The sequence below is a fragment of the Vulpes lagopus genome, chromosome 11 (assembly GCF_018345385.1).
Source record: "Vulpes lagopus strain Blue_001 chromosome 11, ASM1834538v1, whole genome shotgun sequence".
In the NCBI taxonomy this organism is placed as follows: domain Eukaryota; kingdom Metazoa; phylum Chordata; class Mammalia; order Carnivora; family Canidae; genus Vulpes; species Vulpes lagopus.
The window spans coordinates 28,151,821-28,170,203 of NC_054834.1; the positions used below are offsets into that span (position 1 = coordinate 28,151,821).

At 46.0% G+C, this 18,383-nt stretch overlaps 2 non-coding genes across 2 annotated transcripts; both read right to left on the minus strand.

Annotated features, from left to right (window-relative positions):
• Positions 1–9,981: 9,981 nt before the first annotated feature.
• On the minus strand, positions 9,982–10,052 carry TRNAG-GCC. The gene has a single exon. It is a non-coding gene; the product is annotated as a tRNA-Gly (tRNA).
• An 8,097-nt stretch (positions 10,053–18,149) lies between these two features.
• Positions 18,150–18,232, minus strand: TRNAL-CAG. Its single transcript has one exon. It is a non-coding gene; the product is annotated as a tRNA-Leu (tRNA).
• Positions 18,233–18,383: the final 151 nt, after the last annotated feature.

An 18,383-nucleotide genomic window follows, 5' to 3' on the forward strand; every position in this document is an offset into this window, starting at 1 on the left:
GCGGTGGTTGGAAAGCGGTTGTGGGCGTCTCCCGGTGGCCGGACCACCAGGCAGTGGAGGCCAGAGAGCAGGGAGATAGATGCGGGAGGCCAGTGGGGCTAACCCGCGGGCCGGGCAGGTGGGAGGCGGCGGAGGCACCCCGGGGACAGACGGGGTGCCCTTGGAGGCCCCGGGTCAGTCCAACTGCACGACCGCTACCCCGAATCCTGGGGCAGAGGGGCAGGCGTGTTCCCCGACACAGCTTCCTCCACCCCGGCCCCCGGCCCCCGGCCCCCGGCCCCGGCCCCCGGCCCCCGGCCCCCGGCCCGGCCCCGGCCGCGGCCCCAGCCCCACGTGGCCGGCGCCCCAGCCTGATGCCTCGGAAGGTGCTCCCATTAGTACTTTTGCTGGATTCAACGCTTGCTACTCTACTTCTGTTCCTTTCATTGTTTCGTATAGCTGTTCTAATCAAATGAGTAGATTTATTTAGAGAGTAATACAAGTTTGCATAAAGCTCTTTCGGGTCTATTTGGGATGTATAGTCTCAAGAATGAAGAATTCATAATAGCTGCAAAAGTTAACGGGATGCTCTCTCTCTCTTTTTTTTTTATCGTTTAGGGAGAGCAAAGCCCTGATCAAAATTGATTTCATAGTAGAGAATGAGATGTATATTTTTCGCGTTTTATGACCCTCATTGCCACTCTTCTTATTCTAGTGAGGGTAAAGCAGTACATTATGTACCTACATTAGTCTTAGTATTAACACTCCACCGTACATCTTTCATCATGTGTTGTTCTAGTAAAGAGCCTCTTAGTTTTTCATAGTTTTAATTCATCACATATTCTCTGTATTTTCTGACATGCCTGATGGTTCAGTGAAGCATGTAACAGTGATCTCCATGTTATGAGTCCAATTCCCACCTTGGGCATAGATTTTACTTAAAAAAATAAGTTACACTTTCCCGTGGGAGGTGCCTTCTGTACCTGGAGAAAAGAGACCTAAATATCTCCCAAGGTAAAGGTATATAGAGAATAATCTATTTGCAATATTTCAATGTAGTATTAGTGGTGATTGTGATAAAATGTTCCATTGCATCCAATTTTGGGGAATAAAGTTATAATTGAAAATTTTTAGAAAAAAATTGGATCTATGTTAAATGTGTTTTATTATTTGTCAAACAGTTTTACTGTAGCAGTTCCTATTACTCAGTGTTTGCACTTTGCAGGAAAAATTGTATGTTCATTACTTTATTATTTGTATTCTAGAAAACTAAGCAGTATTTCGAATATTCATTACTATGTGCCTGTTTATGACATACATAACACAATAAAGCTGTTTAAAAACGTGAGTAAATATGTATATATGTCACTTATTCTTTTGTGGTAGTCAGACCCTTTCTGTAGATAGCCATCTCTTGGTTTCAAAGCTGGCCACAATCCTTCCACATACTATATGGGGTTTTGTCCGTGTGAATAACAGCACGTAGCTAAAATGTAAGTATGTCACTTCCAAGATGAGGTTAGAAAATACTGTGGCTTCAATCTTGGGCTCTCTCTGTGTGTCTGTTTCTTTCTCATAACCTTCTTTGGAGGAAGCCAGTTAACATTTTCTGATGATGCACCTGCAGGCTATGGAGTAGCCCAGAGCAGGAGGAATAAAAGGCGTTGGAGCACCCAGCCAAGTGAATTGGGTCCTCCATTCCAGTTGAAGCTTCAGATGACTGCAGGCCGGTCAGCAGCTGAGGACTGGGAAGCAGATCCATGAAGCTAAGTTGCTTCTGGACTCCTGACTCCGGAAACTGTGATTGAATAAATGTTTCTTGTTTTAAGCTGCTAAGTTTTGGAGTAATATAACATGCACTCCATTTGTAATAATATATAAGTTATCCAAAGATAACTCATCAAAATTGTATGTTTAAAAAAGGGGTACAGAGGCGGGTTAGTTGGTTGAACGACTGCCTTCGGCTCAGGTTGTGATCCTGGATCAAACCCTGTGTGTCATGCTCCACGCTCAGCAGGGAGCCTGCTTTTCCCTCTCTGCCTGCAGTTGCCCCTGCTTGTGCTCTTTCTCTGTCAAATAAATAAATAAAATATTAAAAAAAAAAAAAAAAAAAGCAATCCGGGTGGCTCAGCGGTTTAGCACTGCCTTCGGCCCAGGGTGTGATCCTGGAGACTGAGGATCCCACATCAGGCTCCCTGCATGGAGCCTGCTCCTCCCTCTGCCTGTGTCTCTGCCTCTCTCTGTGTGTCCCTGATGAATAAATAAATAAAATATTTTAAAATAAAAAAATAATTTAAAAAAAGAGAAATAGGATGTGTGTTTTCTAAGTAATCACTTAGGATGAGGTCTTCCTGGAGTCTATACTGGAGCTGAGAGGGCTGCTAATACAACATAACTGGCATCCATATTAAAAAGGGAAAACTTAAAAAAAAATTTTTTTAATTAAAAAAAAAAGGGGGAAAATCAGTACACTCACATGGGAAGAACTCCGGGGAAAGTTTGGAGTTATGCTGCCACAAGCCAAGGAAGTATCACAAGCCAGGAAAGAGGCCTGGAACCGATCCTTCCCTAGAGCCTCCAGAGGGAGTATGGCCCTGCTGACACTTGTTTTGTTTTGTTTTCCTGCTGACACTTTGATCTCAGTTCTGGCCTCCGAAACTGTGAAACAATAAGCTTATGTTGGTTAAGCCACTCAGTTCACAGTACTTTGTTATGGCAGCTGTAGAAAAAGAATACATTGGGTTGAATAAAATAGATGATTGAATTTATTTAATCTGTCTTGAAGAAGGCCCTGACTCTTCCCTCTTCCAATACCCTGCAGAAGAGATGTATGCATTTCTGAAAAATCATGCGATCCCATTTTAAACAAAAACAAACATATGCCTTATTGTGTGGCCTGGTGGCTAAGCTTTGTAGACCCACAGGGGAAACCTTCCACGATTAATTCAGTGAGAATGGAATCAAGGTCCCCATGTCTGTGATTGAGCGAATACCTGTTCCTGCCCGCACAGCTCAGGAGTGTATTGTGGTGCCATGAGGAATTGCGATGAGAATTATAGTGGAGGGGACTGAAGCACAAAAATCTGGAAGCATAAATCATTTATTTTTTCCTATGATTTTTTTTTTTTTTGGTTGTTTTGTGTGTGTGTGTGTGTGTTGTTGTTATGGAGAAGAAAATTGCTTATCCAATCATCAAAAGGAATGAGGTGAGCCCTCCAGAAAATTGCAAGTAAATCACTATTAATTCCCAATCCTTCCACCCTTTCCTGAGCTCCCTCACTGCTTACATTCCCAGCTCTCTGGATCTTTGCCTCCTCTGACCAAAATATCAGTCGGAAAAGCTGATTCTTCCCATGGCATTACTGAGTGGCCACAACAAGAGAAGAATGTTGATTATAAGAAAACAAAACCCAGTCACACGAGAGGAATTACAGATGCACCATAAACCAAATGTACCCTAAACCATAAACCTTTGAGAGGAAACCTCAAAGATATTCAAAGACAGGGAAATAAGCATGACGTCAGCAGACTGAAAGTGACACAGGAAGTGTGTTCAGGAAGCCAGAATTGGAAGACAAAACCACACTTGTCTGCTTTCCTCCCTATGTGTCTCCAATTCCCAGCAGCTCTCTCATTTTCTCTTGCTCTCTCGCTCTCTCCCCTCTCCATCCTCCCTTCCTTCCCCCCTCCTTCTCTCAAATGGCTTGCTTTACTTACATGACCTAACATGTTCTGATTTGATGTGACCTTTCAATTAGTACCTGCCATCATCTACATGAAGTATTTGCACCTCAGTTCATTTCAAAGTCTGATGAGTCACCAGTCATTCCGTGAGCTTCATCCCCCTTGGGGGACTGTAGGTCCCAGCCTGACCTGGGGCAGGAGGAGGGTGAAAGAGTTAGGAGAGGGCTTTTCCCGCCTGAAAGACTTAAGGCAGCCTCTTCTAGCTGTGAGCAGGGTGCAGGAAGTGGGGCATGCATGTTAGGTATCTGCAGACATTTCCTATTATAAATAGATACCGACATTATCTCTTTTTTCCTTCTGTTGTGGCTATCATATCTGGATGTATCATGTAAAAATTATATACTTGCAATTTGGTAAATGCTAAAGGGATCATCCCCATTAGGGAGGAGATGATTTTTTGCTTTCACTTTTTTTATTTCTTACTTTTAAAAAAATGCACCTATTATATCTGTGAATTTAAATAGGTTTACATTACATTTCTCTTTTTTAATTAATTTTTTTTTCACAATACATTTCAATTGGACATTTATCCTGTTAGGTTTTCCAGAAAGCTGTTTCTTCTCCTAGCCTTTTATCTGGTGATGCATATCTACTCCATATTCTTAGTAAATACAGAAAGTTGGTCTGTGTTTAGCAAACAGCAACTGGCATTGCCTTTGAACATTCTCCCATTTACCTATAATCTGGCTTGCAAACTCTTGAGTTCTCTCCATGATTTATTAGGGAGAATTCTCTGACTTTGACTCTTGATACTGACTCCTGAACACATTTTTTAACCTGCCCTTCAAATCCAGGAATGTGGGCAGCCCCAGTGGCACAGCAGTTTAGCACTGCCTGTAGCCCTAGGCCTGATCCTGGAGAACCTGGGTCGAGTCCCATGTCGGGCTCTCTGCATGGAGCCTGCTTCTCCCTCTGCCTGTGTCTCTGCCTCTCTCTCTCTCTCTCTCTCTCTGTCTGTCTCTATGAATAAATAAATAAATAATCTTAAAAAAAAAAAAAAAGAAAAACAAATCCAGGAACATGTAGCCATCGATGTTTTGGTTGTCAACTTTGACTCTCTTTCATACTTAGTTTCACACCAAACAATCCTTGAACATTCCAGACACAGAGCAGTTTCCATCCCTGCCTTGCTGTTCCATCTTCTCAGAATGTTCTTTCCCTAGATAGCCCCTAGCTCAATTCCCTTCTTCTTCCAAATCTTTACTCAAAGGTCACCTTTTCACCCTATTTAAAATTGCAATCCATTCCCCACTTTTTCTTCAGAGTACTTATCATCTCCTATAATTTAATAGATTCATTTCTTATTTTGTATCTCTCCAATATAATGGAAACTCCGTGAATGCAGGGATTTTGTCTGTTTTATTCATGAATGTATCTCCAGTGTCTAGAACAGTCCCACACATAGGAAGCACCTAATATGTATTTGCTGAATGAATGAAAATCTGTGGTTTGGGGGCTCTGAGGCTTTTTCCCAGGCAATGCTCACAGCTATACCTGAGGACATCCCTCTGAGGCTTTTATTTTTGCACTTTACCATTCTACTAAGTCAGAAAAATGTATCATCATGGGAAAAATAATGATGCCCAATTTACAATGAATGAAAAAAGGCAGTCTTCTCCATTGACAAACGATCATGCTGATATATTTCAGCTTTCCTACCTCAGAGAATTCCAGGTCTTCATGAACTTCTTTCAGGAATAGAGGTGGTGTAGTTCAAGATATCATCTTTTTGTATCCCGACCTTGTTCACAGGTTGTCTTTTTTTTTTTTTTTTTTAAGATTTTATAAGAGGGAGAGGGACATGCAGACTCCGTGCCCAGCATGGAGCCCAACGCTGATGGGATCCCACGACCCTGAGATCATGACCTGAGCCAGAATCAAGAGTTGGGTGCTTAACCGGCTGAGCCACCCAGACGCCCCCAGAGGTTATCTTAATCCTCAAACTACTGTAGATCTTGCGGAGAGTTTAGAGAGCTTAAAGTGTTCTTCCGTGCCACAGAAATGCCACTCCTGACATTGGAATGCTGAATAGAGTTTCTGTAAGTTCTGATAAATGTGTTCGGGGAGGTGGCCAGGAAATTTAATAGGACCTTGTTTAAAAATCAAGTGTGGGGATAGATAGAGTTCTGTGTAATTTAATCTGATGGTTAAATTGATGAGGGAGCAGAAGGCGAGCTGAGGACAAAGCAGAAGCTGATTCCCCGCACCCCCGGATGGGATATGTGTGCCATTCCTCAGGCACTCCTGGCTGCCCTAAAACTAAGGAAAGGAAAACAAAATCCAAAGATTAACTAACAAAGATCACAGTTCAACAAGACAGGAGTCTCCCTCAGTAACGTCTTAGTGATTTACAAGAAAAAAGCATTCTTATCAACAGTGTAACTTCCAAAGACTCAGTTTTCTGGAGCCCAAACGTCACCCGCCCATCCATAGTCACATGAGAAACAAAGGTAGAAGGGAATGTAAATTAAAAAAAACTTCCTTATAACATGCAGCCCATTGACAAGGACTTGTGATAGGCATAGTATCACATTCCTCCAGGAACCTCCCAACTGTCTTACAGTTAATGCTTTCCGAGAGGGAAAAACAACCTTAACTTGACCATTGCAAGGCCTCCAGTGTCTTGTAGGCCCTCTTTAGCAGACAAAAATTCACAATTTTCAAAAATTGTGAAAAATTCTTGTGAAAATCTCCTTTTGGGACACCTGGATGGCTCAGCGGCTGAGCGTCTGCCTTCGGCTCGGGGTGTGATCCTGGAGCCCCAGGATCAAGCATCAGGATCAAGTCCTGCATCCGGCTCCCTGCGTCAAGCCTGCTTCTCCCTCGGCCTATGTCTCTGCCTCTCTCTGTGTGTTTCTCACAAATAAATGAATAAAAACATAAAAAGAAAAAAAATCTCCCTTTTTCCTTACCCCCAACCCTCAAGTGTCTAATCAGTCACTCCTCACCCTTGTAAAGCAGCCCTTCCTGCCCACTGGGCCTTCTCTGTGCTCTAATAAAAATAAGTGCCCCAAATTGGTGCACCATGTTGCACCAAGGACGGCTCAAGGGCTCTTTCCTGGCCCTCAGCTCTGCACCCCACCAACACAGCCACATTAAAAAAAAACTACATAGTCCTGAGAAGAAATTGCAGGACACACACAGCACAGCACAGCTAACAAGTGACACAAGTGGGAAAATTTATTGCGGGGTGGGGGGGGGGGGGCGGGAAGGGAGAGAAGGAGCTCCAGGATGCCCTGGAGGGTGGGGGTGAGGGTGGGTTTCTATCTTTTATTGACAATTGTTAACTAAGGGGGCAAAATAATGAATTCATTCCTTGGAGCAGAGGCCAGGTTTTCAAGCCTTTTCTTCCTAATTCGCTCAGGGGTTTCTGTCTGGGCGTCCTCCATCTTAGGCCCCTTCCTGTGGAGGGGTGGCCAGGCCTCGGAGTCCTCCTGCCACCTCTCCCCCCTCCCGTTAGAACCTGACTGACTGCCTCTGCTACAGCACCAACTGGCTTTGCTTCCCACAGCCATTTGGCCTGATTACAACTTTGTAGTTTCTTTCCCTTCACGGGAGGGAACCCATCTTGTTTGTTAGCTGTTGTGGTCTAATTATTATTATTTTTATAAATAAGAAAGGATATTCTTAAAAAGATTTTATTTGAGAAAGGAAGAGAGCACAAGCAAGGGGAGGGGCAGAGAGAGAAACAGACTCCCCACTGAGCAGAGAGCACCCCACCCTCCGCCAGGACCCCAAGATCACTACCAGAGCCAAAGACAGAGCTTAACCAATTGGGCCACCCAAGCACCCTGTTGCTAATTATCGGGTCCCTTGTTCTTACTGCGTTAGTCAGTGAATTCCACCCAGTCCTGAGCTCAGAGGAAGTGGTGGATGAATCTGCTGATATGGTCTGGATTCCCCAGTTCAATGTTTGCCAAAAGCGCTTCCCTAGTCACAGAACTCCTTGAGAGGCCTCGCGGAATGAAAGGTCGTGTGGTCAAAATAATGCAGAATGTTCTGCGTACACCGTTCCTCTTTGTATATTCATAACGCCCATTAAAGGCTCCAGGAAGCCCTACTGCAAAGAAAACTTTTAAACTAAGTTTTATACGGCATTAGCCATATTAACTTGTTTCTGGAATGTTCTTCCTTACAGATATCCACATCTCACTTCATCATGGTCTTGACTCAAATGTCACCTTACCATGAGGTCTCCTTGATCATTCACTATAATCCCCTCCCTCACCATCCCCCTCTCCCATTTTATTTTCCCTCATTGTACTCATTTACCAAGTGAGGAAACATATGTTTGCTTGCTTAATTGTTTATTGCCTGACTACCCCACCTCCTATCAGCCGGGCCTTTGTCTTGTTCGCTGCCATATATTCAGAGTGTAGATCAGTGTCTGGCACATGATAAAGCATTCAATAAATATTTCTGGAATGGGTAAATTCTTTAGCATTTGAAATCAGAAGAATTTCAAACCTAGAAAATCCATAGACATGATGTAGTCTAATCTCCTCATTTTAAAATTGAGGAAGCAAAAAAAAAAAAAAAAGAAAAATTGAGGAAGCTGTGGCCCAGAGGGTCAAAATAACTTGTTTTAAGGATATATAGGTAGTTGGTGTTGTAAACCTTTTATATACAGCTTGGGATACTATACATTTTGCTTTACAACTTGATTTTTGCACTTATTGTTGGGCCATGAGCATCCCTCCACTTTATAATGTCCATTTAAGTGATTACTTTAAAATATGTCCTACTTCTGAAGATACTCAAGCTAAGCTACTAAACATAAGTGGATATATTTAAGTGTATATATGAAGTTAGCACTGTAAGATGAGCTTCTTTATATCGGAACCTTTCTGAACTGGAAAGTAGAGAGGGATGCCTGGGTGGCTCAGCGGTTGAGCATCTGCCCTTCGCTCGGGTCATGACCCCAGGGTCCTGGGATTGAGTCCCACATCATGCTCCCCTCAGAGGGTCTGCTCCCTCTGCCTGTGTCTCTGCTTCTCTGTGTCTCTCATGAATAGATAAAATCTTAAAAAAAAAAGGGGGGGGGGGGAGAAATGAATGACTTTGAAAGGATGCCTATGTGGTCAATGTCCAGGTATGAAGGTGCTTGCTTTAGGGCTATCCCTGGAATTATTGGGGGCGGATGGGTGGGGGTTTGAGCTACTGAGGACTGGGAGAGAATGTTGGAGGAACTTGTACAGATAGTCCCCAAACAGGCCAGGGCACAGATCTCAGGCCAGGTCACCTTTCTTTCTGAGGTGAGGACCGTTCTCTTGAAGGCCCTTGGCTAAAATGTCCCAAATGTGATACCCAGGCGTGGCTGGTCTAGACTCTAAGAGTGAATGAATTTAAAGCTGACAGCTCCTCTTTCTTCTGTGGCTATAAAATAGGTTCCTTCTTTTTGAAGATGACTTGATTTTCCACTGTGGAAGCCATTCATTGCACACTTCTTCAAACATTCTCTTTTCTCCTGGACCAGTCAAATCACCTGGACCCATCCCAGTATGGCTGATTTCTCCAGCAGCAAACGTTGCCAGCTCCTTCTCACCCCTACACAGGGAGAGCTCACCAAGAGAAACCCAGTCCAGAAGCCAAGACTGACCTCTGCATCCTGACTCCGCCTCCCTCTTCAAAGGCCTCCTGAGCTCTCCAGGAGGGTTCTCAGCTCTCTGAGGAGAAAACAGCCGCTTATGGAACAGGGTTTTTAATTTCTCTTTTTAGAAATAGATTTCCTTTGAACTAGGCAAATATCAATGTATTACACAAAAGTCAACTTTAAGTTCCTCTGATAAACTACTGAGGTTTAGCGTTGCAATGTGGCCTCACACCCTTAGGGCCTCGTCAGTGTTGCAGGGGGTGTCTGCTTGCCACTGCCACCTGGGAGACTCAGGCTCCATCCCCAACCTGCAAATGACAAGGGCATTTTGTTTTCTTTCCTCCCCTCCCACACTCACATCCCGGAAAATCTCTCCCGTTTGGCCTACTGTGCTTTGCTGGAAGAAGCCGGCCTCTGGGGCAGTGCCCCGCGGCGACCCCAGGGGCAGGGACGGGTCTCAAGAGCGGGCGCTTCCACCGGCGCTCAAGGGCATCCTCCTAACAGGGCCCCGCTCCTCCGAAGAAGGTGACTTGGTAAAGGAGGGGAACCAAAACAAAGGAATACTGGCTTAGCTAGCTGGTTTCCTTTGGGTCACAAAACCAAGAATGAAAAAAGACCTAATTAATTAAAAGAAAAAAAAAAAAAAAAAAAAAGAAAGGCAGCGTTGCATTGGCCGGGAATCGAACCCGGGCCTCCCGCGTGGCAGGCGAGAATTCTACCACTGAACCACCAATGCTCGCGCTGCAGCCGCCCTGGCGCCGTCCCTTGACTCCAGCGCGGCCCTCGCTCCCTCCCGCCCGGACTCGGGTCTTTGCCGAGTCACCACCGTCCCGAGATCCCGAGAGCGGTGCCTTTCTGTGTCAAGACAGCAAAAGGTTACGCCTCCAGAAAGAACAGCGCCGCCAAACGCTATTGGAAGTCCCGGCCCTTCCTGGGGGCGCGGGTCCTGCCGCGAGGTCCGGTCCACGGGGCGTCCACGCCGCGGGGGCCCCGCCCGCCTGCTTCCCGGCGCCGCGGCTGCGCATCTTCCACGAGCCCCGGGCGGCCGCCCTCGCCCCCGGGCTCACCCGCCCGGACGCAGGGCGCTCCACGCGGAGGGGGGAGGGAGGAGGGGGAGGGGGGAGGAGGAGGGGAGGAGGGAGGGGGCTGGGAGGAGGGGAGAGGAGGGAGGGAGGAGAAGGGAAGGGGGAGGGAGGAGGGGAGAGGAGGGAGGGAGGGAGGAGAAGGGAAGGGGGAGGGAGGAGGAGGGAGGGAGGAGGGAGGGGAGAGGACGGAGGGGGAGAGGAGGGTGGAGGAGGGAGGAGGGGGAGGGGAGGGGACAGAGGAGGGAGGGAGGGGAGGGGAGAGGACGGAGGGGGAGAGTAGGAGGGGGAGGGAGGGGGAGGGGGATGGGAGGGAGAGGGAAGGGGATGGGAGGAGAGGGGAGAGGAGGGAGAGGAGGGAGGAGGAAGGGAGGGAGGATGGGGAGGGGAGAGGGAGGGAGGAGAGGAGGAGGAGGAGGGAGGAGGGGAGCGGGGGAGGAGGAGGGGGGAGGGGGAGCACCTTCGATGTCAGGGTCCTCACTCCGGGGTCCGCAGGAGGAAGTTGGGAGGACAGTTTGGGAGGCCATGAGGCCAGAGGGACATGGTGGTTGCCAAGAACACTCTAGAGGCCGGTGTCTTCCCTGTGAAGGGCCCCTTGCGCGGAGAGCTCGGAGGCAAGATTTCCAAAGAGGACAGGGTCAGGAAGTCCTCGGGAGCATAGCCGGGGTGGCGGAGGAGGAGTGTGAGTATCAGAAGAGGGAGCTGGAGTAAGTCCGTGCGCTCACCTCTCTGGGGCCCTGCGGAGGCCCCTGGGGTTCGGGCTTGGAGCTGAAGCTGGCCTGGGAGCCCCAGGGCTGGGCCCGGCTCTGAGGAGGTGGATTGATCAGCCCCTCCTGACAGGTGCTCTGTGACTGCAGGGGCTGGACTGTCTTCCTGATCCAGCCCTGAGCTCCAGGACCCGGAGGGGAGGAGAATCCTCCTCCCAGGCAGGGAGCTTTCTTCTCAGGGTGTTGTGTAGCTGAGGCCTGTGTCATTTCACATTGTAATAAGCTCTTCTCCCATTTCATACAGGCAGAAGCAATTATTATTTTTTTTTTTAATTTATTTATGATAGTCACACAGAGAGAGAGAGAGAGAGGTAGAGACACAGGCAGAGGGAGAAGCAGGCTCCACGCAGGGAGCCCGACATGGGATTCGATCCTGGGTCTCCAGGATCGCGCCCTGGGCCAAAGGCAGGCGCCAAACCGCTGCGCCACCCAGGGATCCCGCAATTATTATTATTATTATTATTATTATTATTATTATTATTATTGTTATTGTTGTTATATATTTTATTTGAGAGCGTACACAAGTGGGGGGAGCGGCAGAGAGAGGGAGAAGCAGACTCCCGGCTGAGTGGGGAGCCCCAGGCCAGAGGGCCATGATCAGGGGAACCGAGAGGTGACCTAAGCTGAAGGCAGTCGCTCAACAGACAGAGCCACCCAGGTGCCCCCCAGGAAGTAATTATTATTAACATTTGTGTATTAACTTCAACATCACTTTTACATACTTTTTGTTGTTGTTACTTGCATGTATGGATTTTGTCAACATATGTGGATTTTCCGATATATGAATTTAAATAAACTTTTAAAACTCCGCCTTAGTTTTCATTCCAACCAATTAAATACATAAAAAGGCCAGGCTTCAGAAGCGGAAAATGTTGGGGTCACTGTTAAAGGAGGAATATGAAGAAAACTCACAAACGTGTATGTGTGTGTGTGTGTGTGTAATTTCCACAGAGGAAAACAGGGGAAGGAGAGTTTAAGACAGTAATAAAGTCTGAGGGCTGATAGGAGAGGGCTGTGAGTTATCAGCTGGAAGAGTTAAGGAGATGGAGCAGGAAACAGAGAGAATGGAGAAAAATTTCAAGTCCTGGCAAGGTTCCCATGTATGACCCTAAGATAAAACATCCTGCATTGGGATTCTAGTTTAGTTTGCCTGCATGTCCTAATACACTGACGAATAGTTTATGTGCTAATTAGTTGCCTCTAATCAAGTAACTTTTATCTAGTGTTCTTTTAGACAACAAATCCCAGTTCTGGACTCTGGAGATGTAGTTTCTTCTGACTCTGAAGAGAATATATCTAGTGGTGTTGATCTTCTGTGTATGAGAGAAATAGCATGGGTCCATCTGCTTTCTGCTGATGGGCCCTACAGTGATGATGATGATGATGATGATGATGGGTCTTCTTCTTCTGATGATGATGATGATGATGATGATAATGACAGTCACGTATCATGACAAAATTGGAACCAGACTGCTTAGGTTTTCACTTCTGTTCTTTTCTATATGGTGCAAGTTAAACTCTCTGAGGCTCTCGCTCTGCTTCTACATGGGAGGTGGGGGTGGGTGATGAATAGGACTGGTCTCAGGATTGCTAAGAGGGCTCAATTACGTAAGAAGTGATGAAGAATGTTAGGCATCTAGTATATGAGTAACAAAAATTAGCTATTACTAATTATTTCAGTTGAGTGTCAACTACATAGCAGGTACTTGACATATACAATCTAGTTTAATCCCCACAACAGCAACATCACAGGGTCAGAGCTCTTTTGGAAGATGAGGATCCTGAGGTTCAGAGACGTTGAACACTTTATGCAGGTCACATAGCTATTAGGTGCGAGTGTGTGTGGGGGAGGGGGGAGTGGGTTGGAATTCAGAATCCTGTCCTGCCAGATTCTAAAGCCTGTGCGTTGTCACCTCACAAACAGGCCATAACTCTATTTATTATCAGAACTCCCCACGGATGTTGTGAAATTGTATATGTTGTTCCTTTAGAACACAGTTGGTTGCTGAGCCCTGAGAGAAAGATGCATATTTTATGGTATTATTTTACATTATTCACTAAGTGAATATGTGCTTTTTATAAGCAAATGACTCAAGCTGGGAAGTATCCTCAGGTTCCATTTTACTGCCAGTTAAGTAAATGACAATATGTGAGTGAGGATAAACTTGCATGAGTTCTTTCCCAGTTATCCGGGTCCACACTATCTCTCCTATGAGCAACGGCAGATGCATTTTTATCTCAGAAATGCAGTTGGGTTTGGCTAGAGCAAGGCCACATTAACAGAAGCTGAGAGTTGTCTCCAGAAGGGGGGACGAGAGGGGTTTGCAGAAACAACCCACCCTTCCCGTACCTGTCATTTCACATATTTAACTGCTCTCTTTTCTGTGTCTGGTCTGCGTCCTTGGCATCCTGGTTTCACATCGAAGGAACCTGCCCCCCAAAAGAGGACACGGCATACACATTCAGTATTACACTTTCCCTTTGCTGAATTTCCTTCCAACTTCCGACACAGACCACCTAACCTGTTAGTACCTCCCAAGAGGAATGATGGTACTCCTGTTGCCAGGTGAACCAGGGTGGTGGAAGGGTGGGGATCGGTGTGTGTGTGTGTTTGTGGGAGACCCAGGCCCTGGGGCCTCCACCCAGCCAGACCTCAGGGACTCGCAGAATGTTCTTGCTCTTGCCACAAGAATGAATTCAAAGGCAGACACACAGCATAGTGGACAAGTGACATACGTGGGAAAGTTTATTAGATGAAGAGGACACTCTCAGATAAGAGAGTGGCCAAGTGAGGGAGGGGGGGTGAGAGGAGGAGTGTGCAAGCATGGGAGTTGGGTTTCTATCTTTTATTGACAGCTGTTAACCATGGGGCAGAATATTTGTTACTTGGGACAGGAAGCAGGGTTCCTGCTTTTTCTTCCTAATTTGGTCAGGGGTTTCCTGTCGTGGCATCTTCCTTCTGGGGCCCGTCTGGTTTGATCCAGCTTCTTGTGGAGGGCTGCCTGGACAGGCCCCTGACCTTCCGATGCCGGCCCTGACTTCCTCCTTGTTGGATCCCAGGTCTCCTGTTTGAACCTACCTGCCTCCTCATAGCACTCACAGGGGTTAAAGAGTTTGTTAACATTTCAACATTTATCTTATTCTCTCTTTAAAAATACGTATAAGGCACAAGAAGGAAAGTTCCCTTGTGCTTAATTGTGAAAACATTTCAGATCCTCTCGTGTGTGGTATCTATTTTTCCATAGAAGGATTAAACACCCCACCTCATCTACTTTTAAATGACTGTTGTTAACAGTTTCGTTGCTTGGGGGACCGTTTCTTGACTAATAGGCATCTTTATGTTGTATATAGTTCTTCAAGAACAAAATCTCAGCTGAGTTCATCTAAAGACCTAATTGGCTTGAGTATGTGATTCAAGATTGGGCAATATCCCATCTACTGAGTAAAGGGGAGTTCCAAGGCCTAGGTCAAAATGTGAGGTTTCTTTAGGAATAACTGTGGGGCAAGGAAGTTATTAGCAAAAGAAAAGAAAGGATTGTTCCAGACAAGGTCACTTTCCCTCAGGGATAAGAGCAGGGGCCTTTACCTGTCTTCTGGGGATGGAGAGGGGCGTGTAGGGGATTCCCTCAGTGGTACTGACTAGAACAGCCCTGACTCACTGGGTAAGACTACTTTTTCTGGGGGAAAGTGAAGCTGCAATTAGGTTAGGTATTAAGCCTCAGTTTGGTGACTTGGCCCACCATAAGTGACTCCCTCTTGGCCCTGTGATTTTCTTTTTAACACAGTTTGATTAGTGTAATAATAACTATGTCACCCAGTTCCTCCTCAAAATATTACAACAAATTAGATCGAAATACATGCCCATTATTTAAAAATCAAATCTTGCTACAAGCCTTCCAATGGAAAAGCAGCATTTTCTTGCTTCACTCTCAATTCCTCACAGGCAGCCATTTTCAAGGTTTTGTTTTGTTTTTAAATTTCAAAAAGAGAGAAAGAGAGTGAGCGTGAGAGAGCACAAGGATGAGCAGGGGCAGAAGGAGAAGCAGACTCCCTGCTGAACAGAGAGCCCGATGCCCTGGGATCATGACCTGAGCCAAAGGCAGACATTTAATGGACAGAGCCACCCAGGCGCCCTTCAAGTTTTTTTTTTTAAGTGCCTTTTTATCGTGCAATAATTTTTGATTGATGGAGGAGTTGTGAAGATACTTAGAAAATGACAGTCTATCCTTCACCCAGCTTCCATCCCCTAATGTTAAGATTTGACATAACCGTGGTATCTTGCCAAACCTAAGAAGCTGACATTGGTACAATACAGTTGACTGAACTATAGACTTTATTCAGATGTCATGTTTTTCCACTTTTTTTTTTTTTTTTTTTTTTTTTTTGCTGTTTCAGAAACTGATCCAGGATCCCACGCTACACTGTTACCATGTGTAACCCACGATCTGTGACTGGTCCCCAACCTTCCCTTGTGTTTCCTGATCTGGACCTTTTGGCAGATTGTTCCTCAGTTTGGGCTTATCTGATGGTTTTTCATGATTAGACAGGTTTTTGAGAAGAATGCCACAGGGTGAAGTGCCATCTTGATGAAGTCAGTCAGAGGTATCTGAGAGCAATGGGACAAGTCACTGTTGATGCTCACCTTGATCACATGGTTAATGTTCAACTTTATTTTTGTACATGTCTCTCCTAGGAATGCATGGCAGTTGTCTTTCATTTAGACACAGTTGTTATTTGTTTTTAAAGATTTTAGTTATTTACTTGAGAGTGAGTACGAGAGAGAACACCAACAGGGGGAGTGGAAGAGGCGGACAGACGTAGAAGCAGAACAGGGAGCCCAATGCAGGACTCAATCCCAGGACCCTGAGGTCATGACCTGAGCTAAAGGCAGACACTTAACAGACTGAGCCACCCAGGTGCCCCTAGACACAGTTTTTCATTTAACTTTTGATCTTGTGTTCTAAGCACAGTGTCTGACATAAGTAAGAGCTCAGCTGATCCTGAGTAAAAGGTACCTTGGTGAGAAGCAAGGGAAGGGATATTCCAAGTTCAAGATCAAACTTTGCAGCAAAAGTACCTAAATTAGACAGACTGGAGATTCTCAAGCTTTCATATCCATATGCATCACCTGGAGATCTTACAAACTTCGGATTTGGTGGGTCTGAGGTGCGGCCTGCGGTCTGCGTTTCTAATAAGCAAGCTCCTAGGCTCTCACTTAAGCCTCCCAAAAGGTCTATGTAGGTTATACTGCAGGCAGACTTCCCAAGATCACAGTCTAGTAAATAACAGAGAATGCAGTTTGTCTGGCAAACTTTTGCTAATGAACCTGAAGATGCTTCCATCCTCACACTTGTGAACCTCAACACATTCGGTCTCTTCATCTTGACAATTCTCTTGTCTTCCCAAAAGGACAACAGGATTTTTTCATAACCAGTTCCTCCTACATCTGAAAGAAAGCATCCTATTTGTGATCTTCAGAAAAAAGAAGCTCTTAAGACAACAAACTCCACAAGTTGACCTTTCCTCCTACTTTTCCTGATTTGTTCTGTTGATATCTTGTCCTGGGTTTTGGTGACCCAGCAAACCTGCTGAATTAGCGTTGGTTGTGGTGTCAGTGTGATGCCTGGATGCTGGCAAAGGAGCTCCGGGCTGCTATCAGGAAAGTTAGGTACCTGGCCTGGCAGCATTCCAAAATTCCAAGAAAGCCAGATCAAACCAGATGAGCCCAAGACAAAGAAGGCCTAACACTGACCAAGTAAGGGAGAAAAGGCCAAAACTCTGTTCCCAAAGAAATCTCCTCAACTAATAAATACTCTACCCCCTGGTTCACAACTGTCAATAAAAGATACAGACCCAAACCCTGGGCCCAGCTCTCTCTTGGGCACTCAGGCTCCCACATCTCCAGAGTGCATTCTCTTTCTTTTTAAAAAAACCATTCACTTTTCACCACTCAACCACTGATTGGTCCCTCCTTGAATTTTTCTCTTCTGGTCACTCCTTGGATAGTTTTCTTGCCACCAGACTGAGAAACTCCAATCACATCCCAGGAACCGGCTGGGTGAAGGCCTCAGGGCCCAGGGGTCTGCCCAGTCCACCCTGCAACAGTAGGAGTCGGTGGCACAAGTCGGTGGGAAATGTGAGTGTGGTGCCCGAGATTGCGAATCCGAGAAACCACCGAGGAGCCGACACCGATGCAAACACACGAGGGTTTATTTACAAGCTTGAGCTTGGGTCCAAGTATACCCGACACAGTGGAGCAGGGACTTGGACCCCAAGACTAAGAGGCGTAGCAGCTTTATAGGGACCAGTGGCCAATAGGATATGCAGAAAGTTGCACAGTCCTGTCGGTCCACACGCAGGTGGCCGATTGAATTACATTTTACCCTAAAGTATCCATTTGAACTGGTCTATCACTGAGCCGATTTCAGATTAGGGTGTGCCCAGCGGTTTGACTAGGGTGGGACAGCGCCCTAAGCAATAAGCAGGTCATGTGGGGGTCATATAGGAGGTGGTGGGTGCAACACAAAACGGAGTTGGTCCTGCTCTGCTTGTCCAGGGGTAGGGGATTTTTGTCAAATTTCCTGGGTCCCACAGTGAGGCCTACCAAAGTTTGACACTACTGTCCGCGTTAGAAGATTCTGGACAATTTAACAAATAAAGGGATCTGAGTTAAGAGCTTTTCCTTGTTTACTGAGAGGAGACTTTGAATTCAGCCTGCCCTAGTGTGCCTGGCTGGCACACAGAAAGGACTCCAAATACTTTCATAGGTGTAGATCTTTGTCTCAACTGCTCCCTGATTTTGTAGACCGGTCTCCTGCCTACAGTACAGAAAAAAATAGATTCAGTCCCGTATTCACAGTGAAGCATAACATTCATATGCAGAGACGCAGGACAAAAAAAAAGTGTCCTTTAATCAGTACTCCTTTCTCCATGAGTTCAACTGTATTTGTTGGGAAAAGAGAAAAAAAAAAGAAAAGAGGATTTTGTCAGAAGTGGGATTCGAACCCACGCCTCCAGGGGAGACTGCGACCTGAACGCAGCGCCTTAGACCGCTCGGCCATCCTGACACGGGAGCTCTGGCTTTTCTTATTTCATTTTCAGATCACCCTACAGGGCTGTATCGTGACGTCACGTCACCTCGATGCAGCGTTTATTGCTTGAAATAAAACTAGAACCGTCCCTGGGGTCCTTGGCAAAGCACCGGAAAACAAAACCGTC